Below are 15,841 nucleotides of genomic sequence, written 5' to 3'. Positions count from 1 at the left end.
AACATTTAAAGTGAAATTGCAGGTTAAAGGCACAAGACTTTGTTCCTCCACTCCTCCTTCCCCCCTTACTTTTGTCATCATCTTTTAATTGGTTGAATTTCCAATTGTTTCTCCTTTCAGCGTGTGCTAACGTTCTTTACATCCTCACAACCACCTACACCCAAATCCCTCCCAGCTGTAAGTCTTCTGGCTTCAGTGCAGCTACATTGAGGATAAATTTGCTCTGTCAGGTAGGTTACTAGAGTGCCATAAAGTAGATTTAAGTTTATTTACCAATATTGAGTCAGCCACTGGTGGCCAGACATAGGACTCAACTTCAGACACATGAGGCCAAATGCTGAAGTACTTACTTGGGGCCTTATATACTCTTCTCTGCTTCTGTGAGCAAAGGGGAGCATGCACCCATGGGTCTGATGAGGGGGGAAGCTACCTCCATGCCATGGTTCTACCTCCCCCAAACCTCCTGGAGCTCCTTCATGAGATCTCTGCAAGGATCCAGATATGCGGTTTGGAAATAAGAGGGGCGGCCATTGCTTGGACTATATTCCAGACCTCTGGGGCAAAGCAGGCCAGCTTCTGATCTCAGTTCCTCTTCCACTCGGTAGACTTCTTACTCTTTGGAGGTAGCACCTACCTTAACTTTGCTCCTTCAAACTTTACAGGAGAAATGGTTACATAGCTTGTTTTAAAAATATTATTACTTAAATCCATTAGAGATGGACCAAAACCAGGCATTTATCTAAAACATATACCTCCCACCTCCAAATTTTAGGAAGTTAGGAGAAATGGAAATCAGATCCTAACTAAACCCCGGTTTGGTTTTGCAAACCCAGCCAATGAGCTTGTGCAAACCCAGAGCCCCTACTCCTCATTGCATAGAATTCTTTATTAGTTTATTTAACTCAATCCAGGGCTTGGGGAGATATTTTGTGTGTAAGTTATGTGTTGTGCTGCTCGTACTAGTACGTGCTGCTCCACTTTGCCCCTTTTCAAATAGCAGTCAAGCCAGAAGGGAAGGAATTCCCTATATTCATATCCCTCCAGCCCCATCTTCCTCAAAACAAGACCTCCTGCATCGTGTAAGCTAAACCAAGGTTGTTCTTCGAGTGCTTGTTCATGTCAATTCCAATCAGGTGTGTGTGCGCATGCACAGCAGCGGGAAGATTTTTCCCCTAGCAGCATCCGTTGGGTTAGCCTGGGCGCCCCCTGGAGTTGCGCCGTCATGGTGCTCAATATAGAGCTCTGCTGACCCTTCACCCACTCAGTTCTTTCTTACTAGCTGTGATGGTTAGCTGAAATGTCCTGGAGCTCTTGCCTTGGCAAGCGCCATTAGCAGTGTCCATTGTACATATTCTCATGAATTAGTAATAACTTTAGTGCCATGGTTCTGGAAGGATTGGGGGGGGGGGTATGCCGTGGTTCCTGGCTTTAAGACTTGCGAGGCCTGTGGCAAGTGTATGCCTAAAAGTGACCCGCACACCTTGTGTTTAAGGTGCCTGAGGGACAGTCACCAGAAAGGACAGGCGCAAGATCTGTCTTGGGTGTCACCCTAGGACTTTGAAGGACAGAGATGATCGTCTCACAGTCCTTCTTATGGAGGCTGCACTCCAGCCCCAGTCAGACCCTGGATCAGGGACCCTGTGCTGAGCACTACCTCCTCGGTACAGAGTGCCCCAGCGCTGTCGGGATGGGAACCGAGGAAAGACTCTTATTAAGAATCCCAGCACCACCATGGCTCCACTCATGGCTCACAATCGCCAGTGCCACAAAAGAAAGGAGACCGGAAAGGGGCTGCTGTTCCCTGGCCAAGACCAAGGAACTGGCCACTGTGAGACCCCACTCGGGCCACACCACCTTGGCCCCTTCACCTGCTAGGGTCGTGCCAAGTCCGGACCGTCCCCATTCGCTGGTCCCATGGAGCTAACAGCTACAGCTCCCATCGATTCCTGAGGCATTCGTGGTGTCCCAGGACTTATTGTACCATGAGGCACCATCAAGAGGAAAGCCGGCGATGATGTCGCGGCTCTCACCATCCCCGGCACCAGTGGCCCAGGGGCGGGAGCCCACGTCGGTTCCGTAGCCCATGCCGCGAACTATCATTCCCTCACAGTGCAGCTCCTCCATGGTCCTCCTCAGAGACCTCGGAGTCGGACTCTGTGCGCTCAGACAGGAGTAGGAGCAGGAGATCGAGGTTACGGTGGGATTGTCATGCTTACCCGGCACCGTGGCCTGCTCAGTAGCAACACCCAATGTAGTGGCCATTCTGGACACCCTGGGTCTTCCACCAAAGCCAAGGGCAAAGTCAGGGGCCCCAGTCTAGAGTGACATTGGTAGCTTCGACTACCTTTATACCACCTTTGGCTCCAAGAGTACCAGGAGTGGCTACAGCACCTCCTGTTACTGGGTTACCACCACCCATGGCACCGACATCAGCTTCTGCGGTACTGCCACTGTTCACATCATTGATACCGACAGCTCCAGTACCAGTTGTCCTGACGTTGGCACTGACTCTTCCTCTGTAGTCCCGGCACCGAGAATCACAGCACTGTCGGGGTCAACATCAGCATCCCGGAAACCCCAGGCTCCATGGGACCCCCTGGGCATGGAGGGAAGGCAACAGTCAATTCTTCCGGGGCTTTCATCCTCTTCCTCACCAGGTGAGGCAGTGGCGGGCACTGCTGTAGCCCCAGCCCTAGAGGACAGCAGAGTTCTGCAGCAGCTGTGGCAGCAGTGGCCTGCCCAGGGTCTGGGCATCCAGGCAGAGGAGGTTGTGGAGGACGCTGATCCCATGGTGGAAATCCTCGCCCCCTCTGGGCCTGCTTGCATTGCCCTGCCCCTCATAAAAACCATCTCTGACACCACAAAGACTTTGTGGCAGACCCCAGCCTCATTTCCCCCTATGGCTAAGCGCAATGAGAGACACTATTTTGTGCCATCCAGGGTCTACGAGCACTTATAAACCCACCTTCCACCAGATTCCCTGGTAGTGGACACTGCTAATCAACGTGAGCACCAGAGCTACCAAGAACCCTCAAAGAATTGGGAGGTGAAAAGACTTTACCTCTTTGGCAGAAAGGTCTACTCAACTGGCGACTTGCAGCTTCATATTTCTCACGAGCAGGGCACTGTTAGCAGGTACTGCTATATTATGTGCAGAGCGATGGCTAAGTTTATGGAGCTGCTCCTGCAGGATTCGCATACCAAAGTTGCAGCTCTGGTGGAGGAGGGGAAGCTTATTTCCTGGGCCTCACTGCAGGCTGCTCTGGATGGGATGGATGTGGCCATTTGGGTTTTTCCTGAAACTCCTGGGACACATGGCCGCTTGTACCTATGTAGTGCAACATGTCAGGCTCAGACTCTGGCCACTCCAATCATGGTTAGACTCAGTGTATTGGCCAGGTCAGGACAGTTTGGACAGGGTCGTGACTCTGCCTTGCCCGGTGCTCGACTCCTGTGGTGGCTGAACCCGCAGGTAATGTGTGCAGGGGTCCCCTTCACCAGCTCCCAGCCATCCCTCTCACTAGTGACAGAGGCATCCACCTTGGGTTGGGTGGCACACCTGGGAGACCTCAGGACACAATGCCTCTGGTCTCAGGCGGAATTCTCTTTCCACGTCAATGTCAGAGAGCTGAGAGCAGTCTGCCTAGCATGCCAGACTTTCCGAGCCCACTTGGCAGGGAGATGTGTATCAGTTATTACAAACAACACCATGGCAATGTTTGATATCAACAAACAGAGGTGCACATTCCTCTCCCCTGTGCCAGGAAGCCCTTAGGTTGTGGGAGTTTTGTGTGGAGCATTTGATACACTTGCAAGCTTCGTATCTCCTTGGAGTACAGAATGAGTTGGCGGACTACCTCAGTAGGTCGTTCCACAGCCACAAGTGGTCCCTACACCCGGATGTCACAAACTCTATTTTCCAACAGTGGGGCTTTTCCCGAATAGACCTGTTCACCATGCGATGCAACAGGAAGTGCCAGCAGTTTTGCTCCTTCCTGAATCACAGCCCAGGCTCCATCACGGACATGTTCCTCATCCCATGGGGAGGCTGTCTCCTATACGCATTCCTGCCCATCCCTCTATTTCACAAGGTGCTTCTCAAGATATGGAGGGAAGAAGCTTTGGTGATATTGATATCTCCAGCCTGGCCACCCCAACGCTGGTACACATCTTTCCTGAAAATGTCTATGGAAGCCCCAATCACCTGCTCCTCTTCCTGGACTTGATAACTCAGGATCATGGCCATCTCCAGCACCCGAACCTTGGGTTGTTGCACCTCATGGCGTGGAAGCTCCATGGTTGAATCTGATGGAGCTCTCCTGCTTGGACCCGGTTACACAAGTCCTAGGCAGTAGGAAACCTTCCACCAGGGCTATCTACCTACATGGCCAAGTGGAAGAGATTTTCAATCTGGTCGGCGGATCACTGTCCATCTCTGATGCTTGCTTCTATACCACTTATACTGGACTACTTTCTCCATCTTAAGCAGCAGTGGCTGTCTGTCGTAAATAAAGGTTCACTTGGCCGCCATTTCTGCCTTCCAGCCAGGTTCAGAGGGCCGGTCAGTCTTTGCCAGCAATATGGTCAGCCGTTTCCTGAAAGGTCTCAACAGGCTTTACCCTCACGTCCTACAACCAGTCCCCTCCTGGGACCTTAATCTGGTCCTTTCCAAACTGATGGGGCTGTCCTTCAAACCACTGGTGACTTGCTCCCTGCTCTACCTCTCATACAAGATGGCATTTCTGGTTGTGATAACCTCAGCCAGGAGGGTGTCTGAGCTCAAGGCCCTAACATCAGACCCTCCCTACTACAAGGACAAGATTCAGCTCAGGCCACATCCAGCATTCCTCCTGAAAGTTGTCTCCCAATTTCACATCAATCAGGACATCTTCCTCCAGTGTTCTATCCTAAGCCGCACACAAGTGGCAGGAAGCAGAAGCTTCACTCATTGGATGTCCACAGAGCGCTAACCTTTTACACTGAGAGAACGAAGCCGTTCTGGAAGTCCATTCAACTGTTTGTAGCCATGGCAGACAGGATGAAGGGTCTTCCAGTCTCCTCTCAATGAATTTCGTTGTGGATCATGTCCTGCATCTGGGCCCTTGTCTACACTACAACCTTAGGTTGAATTTAGCAGCGTTAGATTGATTTAACCCTGCACAACAAAGCTATTTTTGTTGACTTAAAGGGGTCTTAAAATCAATTTCTGTACTCCTTCAGACAAAGGGATTAGTGCTGAAATCAACATCACCTGGTCAAATTTGGGGCTAGTGTGGATGCAATTCGATGGTATTGGCCTCCGGGAGCTATCCCAGAGTGCTCCATTGTGACCACTCTGGACAGCATTCTCAACTCAGATGCACTGGCCAGGTAGACAGGAAAAGCCTCGCGAACTTTTGAATATTATTTCCTATTTGGCCAGCGTGGCAAGCTGATCAGCACAGGTGATGAGTCAGGAACTGTTTATCACCCTGGAAACATTACCTTCCCAACCCGGGCTCCCGGACCTTGAAGGCGGAGAAGACCCCTCTGGTGAGTGTACCTTTGTAAATATAATACATGGTTTAAAAGCAAGGGTGTTTAATGATTAATTTGCCCTGAAGACTTGGGATGTATTCGCGGCCAGTAAAGCTACTGGAATGCAGTCAAGCAACATCCGTTCTTTATCTCTCTTTGTTATTCTCAGGAGAGAGAGATCATTCATGGTCACCTGGCTGAAATAAGGGAATTTTATTAAAGAGACATTCAGAGGTGGCTATTCCTGCTGGGCTGTGTGCCTATGGCTGAAAAGAAATCCCCGCTGTTAGCCACGCAGTGGGGGAAGGGATGAAGCGATCATCCCAGAGAATAGGGTGTGTAGGGGGGATGTTGGTTGTGTTTGTGCTGCACGTTAACCCGAAAACCTTAGCCAACCCATTTTAAATGGTCAATCCAACTCTCCCTTTTTATTCTCCTGCAGCTCCAAATGTTTCAACACTACTCCTATCATCTCCGTCTCAGAGGCTAGCGCAGATAAGAAGGTGAAAAAAATGCACTCACGATGAAATGTTCTCTGAGCTCATGCAGTCCTCTTGCACTGAAAGAGCCCAGCAAAATGCGTGGAGGCAAACAATGTCAGAGTCCAGGAAAGAACAAAATGAACGTGAGGACAGGAGGGATGCGCGAGATGAGAGGTGGTGGGAGCAAGAGGAGCAGTGGCGGCAGCTTGAGGCAGAAGGCAATGCTGAGGCTACTGGAGGATCAAACTGATATGCTCCACTGTATGGTTGAGATGTAGGAAAGGCAGCAGGAGCACAGACTGCCGCTGCAGCCCCTGTATAACCAGCAGCCCTCCTCTCCAAGTTCCATAGCCCCCTCACCCAGATGCCCAAGAACTTGGGTGGGGGGAGCTCGGGGCATCCAATCACTCCACTCCAGAGAACTGCCCAAGCAACAGAAGGCTGGCATTCAAAGTTTTGAAGTGCAGTGTGCCTTGTCCTTCCCTCCTTCACCACTCCACCCGGTGCTTCCCTCCTCCACCACCCCTCCCGGCCTACCTTGGCAATTATCCCCCTATTTCTGTGACTAATTAATAAAGAATCCATGAATTTGAAACAACAATAACTTTATTGCCTTTGCAAGCAGCGATCAAAGGGAAGAGGGGAGGGCGATTGGCTTACAGGGAAGTAGAGTGAACCAAGGGGATGGGTTTTTATCAAGGAGAAGCAAACAGAACATTCACACCATAGCCTGGCCAGTCATGAAACTGGTTTTCAAAGCTTCTCTGATGCGCAGCGCACCCTGCTGTGCTCTTCCAATCGCCCTGGTGTTGGACTGCACATAATCAACAGCCAGGCGATTTGCCTCAACCTCCCACCCCGCCATAAACATCTCCCCCTTACTCTCTCAGATATTGTGGAGCACACAGCAATCAGCAATAACAATGGGAATATTGGTTTCACTGAGGTCTAACTGTGTCAGTAAACTGCACCAGCGTGCTTTTAAACATCTAAATGCACATTCTACCACCTTTCTGCACTTGCTCAGCCTAGAGAGCTCCTGACTACTGTCCAGGCTGCCTGTGTATGGCTTCATGACCTATAGCATTAAGGGGTACACTGGGTCCTCAAGGATAACTATAGGCATTTCAACGTCCCCATCGGTTATTTTCTTGTCTGGAAAGTAAGTCTCTTGCTGCAGTCGTTCAGACAGACCAGAGTTCCTGAAGGTACGAGCATCATGTATCTTTCCCGGCCATCCCACGTTGCTGTTGACGAAACGTCCCTTGTGATCCACCAGTGCTTGCAGCACCATGGAAAAACTATCCCTTTCGGTTTATGTACTGGCTGCCTTGGTGGTCTGGTCCCAAGATAGGGATATGCGTTCTGTCTATCGCTCCACCACAGTTAGGGAATCCCATTGCAGCAAAGCCATCTGCTCTGACCTGCACATTTCCCAAAGTTACTACTCTTGATAGCAGCAGCTCAGTGATTGCATTGGCTACTTGGACCACAGCAGCCCCCACAGTAGATTTGCCCACTTCAAATTGATTCCCGACTGACCGATAGCTGTCTGGCGTTGCAAGCTTCCAGAGGGCTATCGCCACTCGCTTGTGAACTGTGAGGGCTGCTCTCGTCTTGGTATTCTTGCGCTTCAGGGCAGGGGAAAGCAAGTCACAAAGTTCCATGAAAGTGCCCTTACACATGTGAAAGTTTTGCAGCCACTGAGAATCATTCCAGACCCACAACACTATGCAGTTCCACCAGTCTGTGCTTGTTTCTCGGGCCCAGAATTGGCATTCCACGGCATGAACCTGCCCCATTACCAGCATGATGTCCAAATTGCCAGGGCCCGTGCTTTGAGAAATCTGTGTCTGTGTCCTCATCACTCTTGCCACTGTGCTGCCATTGCCTCCTTGCCTGTGTTGTGTATTTGGTTGTCATGGTTTTTGTTCCTATGGCAACTGAGTTAGATTATTAGGGGATAGCCCAGCCAGCTTCGGCCAGTTAGGCAAGCTGTGTGTCTGTAAATAAATGATAGTTTTGTTAGCTGTCTGCTGTCTGGCCTCAAGTGATTTCTTCCTAAACCGGCTGCCCCAAGGATATAACAAGTGGCGACGATGGATGGGATCGCGGTGCTGCTCCAGTAACAGAAGAAAGTAGAAGTCAAGGTAAAGAACAAACAAACCAAAAAACTGCTTGTTTGCACTGACTGTGAAAGTGAAACTAAAAATCATGGCTACTCTGACCGGGCCACTAGAACCTTTTGATGAGAATATAGAGCAGTGGCATGCGTATACTGAGTGTTTTGAGCTTTTTGTTATTGCAAATGACATTACAGGAGTGAAGAAGGTGCCAATATTCTTAAGTGTTGTAGGGGCTAAAACCTATTCCCTGCTACACAGCTTACTACACCGTGTTAAGCCTGAGACTAAATCTTACAGTGACATTGTGGAAATCCTGGGGTCCCATTTTTCCCCCAAACCACTGGTAATTGCTGAAAGATATCGGTTCCACAAAAGAGACCAAAAAGAAGATGAAACAGTTGTACAATTTGTAGCAACTTTGAGAAAGCTAGCAGAACACTGTGAATTTAAGGAGATGTTAAATGAGGCCCTACGTGACAGGTTAGTGTGTGGCCTGTACAGTGAAGCTATACAGAAGCGCCTAATGACAGAGGCTCAGCTTACATTACAGAAGGCCATTGATATTGCTGTCTTCATGGAACTGGCTACAAGGGAGGCGCAATACATCAGTGCATCCCCTAGGGTGCAAAAAGTGTCACAAGAACCTACCCACAAAACTGTGCAGAGTCAGGAATGTTACCGCTGTGGTAAGCCAGGTCACCAGGCATCAGAATGCTGGTGTAAGGACCTGGTGTGTAACACTGTGGCATAAAGAGACACATTGAGTGTGACTGTAAACAAAAGAAAAAAGATTGCCCTTTGTCGGCCGACAAAAGAGGAACCTGCAAATACACCTAAACAGACCAGGATGACAGGTGACAACCTTCATCGCAAGAGGAAGTGCCACTGCATGTTTGTCTTTGTGGCGGTGGGCTCAACAGAAAGACTGGTAACCCGTGTTGGATGGCAAACCTATATGCAAGTGGAACTGGAACCAGTGAGCTGTCCTGCTGGTCTCGAGACTGTGTATTAAGAAAAGCTAACATGCATCTTGCCTACTTAAGGCAACAAAAACTGTTCTGAGGACATATACGGAGAAGCCGTGCCGATGTTGGGCACTATTGGGTTAAAGGTGGAGCTCGATGGAACAGGCTGAAACTTGCCAACTGTTTGTGGTGAGAGGTAACTACCAGCCTTAAATGGGTATGTCTTGGCTGGGAAGATTCAGTGATCTGGGCAGAAGTGCATGATGACTAAAAAGAAACCAGTCTAATCTCTATACTAGGATAACATGCCTGCTGTTTTTGGAGATGATTTGGGAAGTATGAAGGGAATCAACTGTGACATGAACATTAAACCTGACAGTCCACCAAAATATCTGAAAGCCCGAACTGTGCCATATGGCCATCAAGGCCAAAAAGTTGAACAGACCCTGGAGCGCCTGTCACACATGGAGTCTATATACCAGTGAGGAGCGCGCATAGCTCAGGCCACATCCTATCGTTACCAATAGTGAAGAAAGAAGCTCTCTCTGATTTGCAGTGATTTTTAAGTCATGTCAATCCCAGTGTTGTGCAGAGCAATACCACGCTTCCCGATGATGACCCTCTTGCCAGGCCTGGCTGGGGAACAAACAAAGTTTCAGTAAGATTTGATCTGATCAAGCTATTTACAGAGCACATCGATGAAAAGCCCAGAGCTGTTGACTATTGGACTCATAAGGGGCTCTTATCGATACTGTCGCCACCTCGAATAAAGTCTGTTCCCATCCTGTTCCAGAGGGCTATGACCAGATCTTGTGTGGCTTGTCGGAATAGTGCTATCTGGATGAATCCTGGTCAACTGAAGGACACCCTGAGGACACTTAAAGATTAACGATACCTCTACAAAACTGAAGAGTATGGTCTACGATTCGCAAAGACAAGTGTGAATCTTCAAGACCTCTGTTGATATATTTGGGACACATAAATGAATTCTGCAGGAATCTCTAAGGCCCCTGCAAAAGTTAAAGTTATTGTGGAGGCTCCCCACCTCGAATGTAAGCCAGCTGGTCGTTTCTAGGACTACTAAACTATTATGGAAGTCATCTTCAGTTAGCCCACACTGCTAAAACCACTTCATGAGCGCCTGGGGCAGAACAAGGCCTGGAAGGGACTGAAGCCTGTAATGTTGCATTTAACAAAGTCTAAGGATGCATTGCTAAATTCTGAAGTTCTAGAGCACTTTTGTTCCACCTACCCTACATTGCCTGCGATGCTCCCTTATGGAGTGGGAGCAGTCGTGTACACAATGTCTTCGGGAGAAGAGAGCTAGTGTTTTGCTTCAACAGCAGCTCTAGCAAAGCAGAAACTACTAACGCAAAATCGAACGTGAGGCATTAGAATGTTTTTTTGGAATTCGGAAGTTTCATCATACCTGTTGAGGTGAAAGTTACTCTGCTCAAGACCATTGACCTTGACATCAATTTTTGGACCCCTACAACAGGCATTCCCCCATTGCTCTAGTTGTGATGCAACGCTGGGTCATTGTTACTATGCAGACAGCATAACAGCATAAGAAAATAAAATATCGAAATCCACATCTGCCGGCAATGCAGATGGCCTCTCAAGTTGCCTTGCCGGTAACATCAAGATAGTGCCCAAAGAAATCATTACTCGAACAGAGAGAATATACCATCACTGCTACCAATAAAGAAGGCAACTCGGTTGACCCAGTAATTGTCCCAAGTTAGGGACCTGGGATGCTAGGAAAATACTCGACAAACTCTCCAGTCTCACCCGACCTGTTTACTCCTACACATCAGAGAGACGGAGTTATCGGTCCAATCTGCTGTTTTTGGGGTGAGAGACTGTATATTTCAACAGACCCTGAGAATCACAGATTTGAACACTACTCTCCGGTCACTGGGAATAGTGCGCACGAAGAAATTGCACAAGTATGGTGCCGCGGATTGGACCAATGCTATGAAGGGAAGAAAAGCTTGTATGTATTCAGGTGTGTGAGGTAATGCACCTGCCCGGGCACCCCTACACCCAGGGACTGCCTGAAAAACCCGGTGCAACGTATTACACATGACTTCGCTGGCCCCTTGAAGGAACAATGTTTCTTGGTGGACAGTAGATGCTCATTCTTAGATGGCTAGAGTCTATATGCAGTCAGCTACTGCCAGAGAGTAATATCAAAGACTACGGGACTCTTTAGTCGTTCGGTCTGCGCAGAACAATTGATGGTGAAATGGACGGCAGTTGTTCTCAGGCTTCAAATTTTAGAAGGGCAAATGGATACACAGCACAATCACGTCACACCAGTCATCACACCCACCAACGGATTAGCCTGAAAGATTTGTTGCAGACAATAACCACGCTTTGAATGCAGCACGGGGACAACACTCCATTCAAAAGTGTCTGGGACTACCTTCTAGCTTCCTAACAGAAAACACGCCGTCAGCTACGACCCAGCATCCTGCCTTTCTAATGATGGGATACAGCTGCGACACCGCTGTTGTTTTATCTCTGAAACTTCTCAACCCAAACAAATTAGGGCAACATCAGTCACAATACAAGTCATCATACGGCACCCGAGCAGAATAACCGATTACCTTAGCCCGGACACGAGAAAACTTTTGCTCATAATTCATACTTCCAGAGCTAAAATGGGTCCCTTGCACGATCATCACTCAAACAGGAACCTGTCCTACACAGTCTGGACTATGCGAGAATTACCTAAGGCGGCAATCATGTAGATATATGTCCAGGCTCATAGCCAGTCCTCAGGACACACTGCAATTAGTGGTCTGACTTCACCTCTTCTGTGAAAAATCAACCTGTCTGGCTGCTGTCATTCCCTCATATCTGCGAAGCTGAGATACATTTGCCCGCAGCATGAAGGATCACATCTCACCTGTTCGTTGCTGCGGACCCTAGTTGCCATGGTACTTTTGCGGTGCAATACAACACCAAAGTTTGGCGTAATTTCCACCCTAGGAGACAGAAGTGCCTCCTCATACGGCTGGATCTTTAGCTAGGGCGACACCACGGTTTATGTGCGCAAAATAACCCCAGGGTTCAGCCGGCGAAAAGGAGTATCACCCTCCTTCTCTAGTCTAGTTGTGTGTTTGCACATTTAGGGGATGTTCTATTATGGGGGAGGAAAAAGTGTGTAATTTCTGTTGTCGTAGGTTTTGTCGATAATGGCAACTGAGTTAGACTTGATAGGGATTAGCCACCCGCTGTAGCTGGTTAGGCGAGCTCTGTGTCTGTAAATAAATGGTAGTTTTGTTAGCTGTCTGCTGTCTGGCCTCAAGTGATTTCTTCCTAAACCAACTGCCCCCAAGGATATAACAGCCTGCTTTTGCAGATTCTGGTGCTGCATATGCTACAGGATAATGCGTGAGGTTTTACAGTGCTCATAACTGCCACGGTGATCTGAGCGGGCTCCATGCTTGCCATCATATGGCATCTGCAGGAGAGCAGAGTTCCAGCGGAAACGTGATGATTGTTTGCAGCCCTCTTGCACCATCTGCTGCCAGAGCAGGAGAGCAGAGTGGCAGCAGAAGCGGTCGTTCGGTGACAATGGTTTTCACCCCTATTGTACCATCAGCTGCCAGAGCAGGAGAACAGAGCGGCAGCGGAAGTGTGACAATGGTTTTCAGCCCTATTGTACCGTCAGCTGCCAGAGCAGGAGAGCAGAGTGGCAGCGGAAGCGTGACGATGATTTGCAGCCCTATTGTACCGTCTGCTGCCAGCAGCACCCAGGACACAACAGCAGTGGCTGAGCTGAGCGGGCTGCACGCTTGGTGTGGTATGGTGTCTGCGTGGGAAAAAGGCGCAAAACCAGTGTCTGCCGTTGCTCTCACAGAGGGAGGGGCGACTGATGACATGTATCCAAAACCACCTGCAACAATGTTTTTGCCCCATCAGGCAGTGGGAGCTCAACCCAGAATTCCAATGGATGGTGGAGACTGCGGGAACTGTGGGTTAGCTACCACGGTGCAACGAAAAGTTGATGCTAGCCTCGGTACTGTGGATGCACTCCACTGATTTAATGTGACTTAATGCGTTTAGTGGGCACACACACAATCGACGGTATAAAATCGCTCCCTAAAAAATTGACTTCTATAAATTCAACCTAATTTTGTAGTATAGACATACCCTCAGAGTCCTACAACCGGGCAGAAGTGCCTGCCCCTCCGCTCACTGCAGGCTTCCTAAACAGTGTTTCTGATGGACGTTCCCACTCAGGAAATATGCGGAGTAGTGACATGGTCACATACTTTTACATTGCATTATTCTATCACCCAGCAGGCCAGAGACGACACGGCCTTTGGGAAAGCAGATGTCCAGTGACTGGAGCAGTGAACTCCAACCCCACCTCCGGAACTTGGGCTTAGAAGTCACCTGATTGGAATGGACATGAACAAGCACTAGAAGAAAAATGGTTACTCACTTCTCGTAACTGTTGTTCTTTGAGAGGTGTTGTTCATGTCCATTCTAATACCCACCCTCTTACCCCTCTGTTGGAGTAGCCGGTAAGAAGGAACTGAGGGAGTGGCAGGTTGGCAGGGCCCTATATTGAGCGTCACGAAGGCGTGACTCCAGGGGGCGCCTGGAATGCTGCTAGGGGAAAAATCGTCCAGTTGTCATGCACGCAGAAGTTCAAGTTGATGGCTTCAACAAATGTTTTTGAAGCATTGGGTTTCAGTCTCCAAGCTTTGAAATATGCCTCAAGCATCCAGAGATTTTTTGTTCACAACCTTTTCTGTGGTCTTCAGAGAGGATGCTTGCACTGTTCGCGCAGTAATCATCTGTATAGATGAATTTCTAGGATGATGTGAGTGACCAGAATGTGGCTGGTGTAGAGACTGAACAGTGCAGATGCTAAAATGGATCCCTGTGGGAGGCCATTGTTCAGTCTCCATGATTTGCTAGCAGATTCACCAAGGTGTAAGGTAAATCTTCTATTACTCAACATCTCAGTGATGAGTTTGATAGCTGACTGACATGGGAAAGCTAATGATAATTTCAACAGGGGACCTTTGTGCCATAGAGTATCATATGCGGAAGAAATGTCAATTAACACTGACACCGTTTTTAATTTTTGCTGGTAGCTGGATTTTGTGTAGCTGGTGAAGGACAGCACCTGGTCACAACAGTTGCGACTGGTCCCAAATCCAGCCTGCTCTTTGGGAACCAGTTGCTCTAGTATCATTTGTAAACTTTGAAGTAGGAGCCACTCCAACAGTTTACAGCAATAGCTCAGGAGGCAGATATACTGGTAGCTTTTTGGGTCAGTAGTCTCTTTTCCGGGTTTCCAAATGCTATGATCTTAACTACCATCCACTCTTGGTGTTATTCCAGACAAGTGGATGTTAATAAAGAAGTCTGCCAGTCACCGTTTTTTCTTCGGGCCAAGGTTCTTCAGGAATTCTGGATATATTCTGTCCGTTCCTGCTACTTTCCTGGATTTAGTGTTGGAGAGACCCTTGTCCACTTTACGTACTGTGTAGAGGGCAGAAAGGCGTGAAGACAACTGGTGCTGGTTAGTGTGCAGTAAAGTTGATTGTGGACTTACTGCCTTATGTTTTATCCACCAACACACAAGAGTTGGCAATTAACTGTCCCAGAGATGGCATCTGCACTTACTTGAAGTGGTTTGTAGGCTTCTGGAGTCACACTATCTAAAAAAGACAGAGGAGAATCCAGGCTTTGTGGCTTGACCCTGGGAAGTCAAGAGCCATCAGTGTTTCATAACAACTTTTTCATCTTGCTGAGTTCAGAGGCTCAGCTAATGCTGTTGTGGTTTTGGGGCGTTTGTTGGCTTGATATTGCTGGAAGAGTGCCTCAATCTCTTCTGTCCAGCAAGGAGGGAAGAATGCTTTGCTGAGACCCCTCGCAAGGCTCGATTTGGTGGCCAATAGTAGGCCTACAATGCAGTGGTAATGAGCCAGTTATGGTAGGATCTGGCTTATTGTGCTCTCTATGTTCGCCACATAGCAGGGCCAGTAAACAGACTGTAAATTCCAGCACAGTTTCAAAAGGGATCAAATGGGTGGAACTTCTAGGTCTACACAAATTGTGACTGGGCAGAGATGGCTTTTGGGAATGTCATCAAGAACTGACCTTGTAGACGGTATTGGATGGCTGCTAATATTGCACAACACCAAGCAAAGGTCAAGAGTTTGGCATTTCCTCCATTGGGCCAACCTGAACGTGCCTGGCTATTTGGCATTGTAAAGCAGATGCTGATCTTTGGTGAAAGACCAGGATGTCAGATGTTCTATAGCATAGTCATTCTTGTTACAGCTCCATAGGCTATGGTGGCTATTGAAATTGCCAGTGTGGATGGTAGGATGGTATGGCGTTGGTAACACTGGACATGGCCGTTCCATTGATGGTGGCTTGTACGTGTTTATGACTGTCAGATTGCTGATCTCGATGGCAATTTAGTAAAGGTTGGGGATCGGCATGACCTGAATGGAATCCTTAAGATCATGTTTTACATATGTCATGAGTCCAAATTTGGGGTGATGGCTTGTAGATACGAGGACGCATCCATTGATCTTTGATCAGTGGCCTTCACTCTCCAAGTGTGTTTCTTATAGCACAGAGACACTGATGTTTTGAGTCCCCAGAATCATTGTGATATAATTGCACTTTGCATTGCATAGGCCTTCAGTGTTGAGCTGCTTAATCGGAACGATGGGCCTATTGGAAGGAAGGTTTGGCCCTGACATTGCTT

The sequence above is a fragment of the Chelonoidis abingdonii genome, chromosome 1 (assembly GCF_003597395.2).
Source record: "Chelonoidis abingdonii isolate Lonesome George chromosome 1, CheloAbing_2.0, whole genome shotgun sequence".
NCBI lineage: Eukaryota > Metazoa > Chordata > Testudines > Testudinidae > Chelonoidis > Chelonoidis abingdonii.
The sequence above is the reverse complement of the archived record's forward strand: the minus strand, read 5'-3'. Positions refer to the sequence as shown.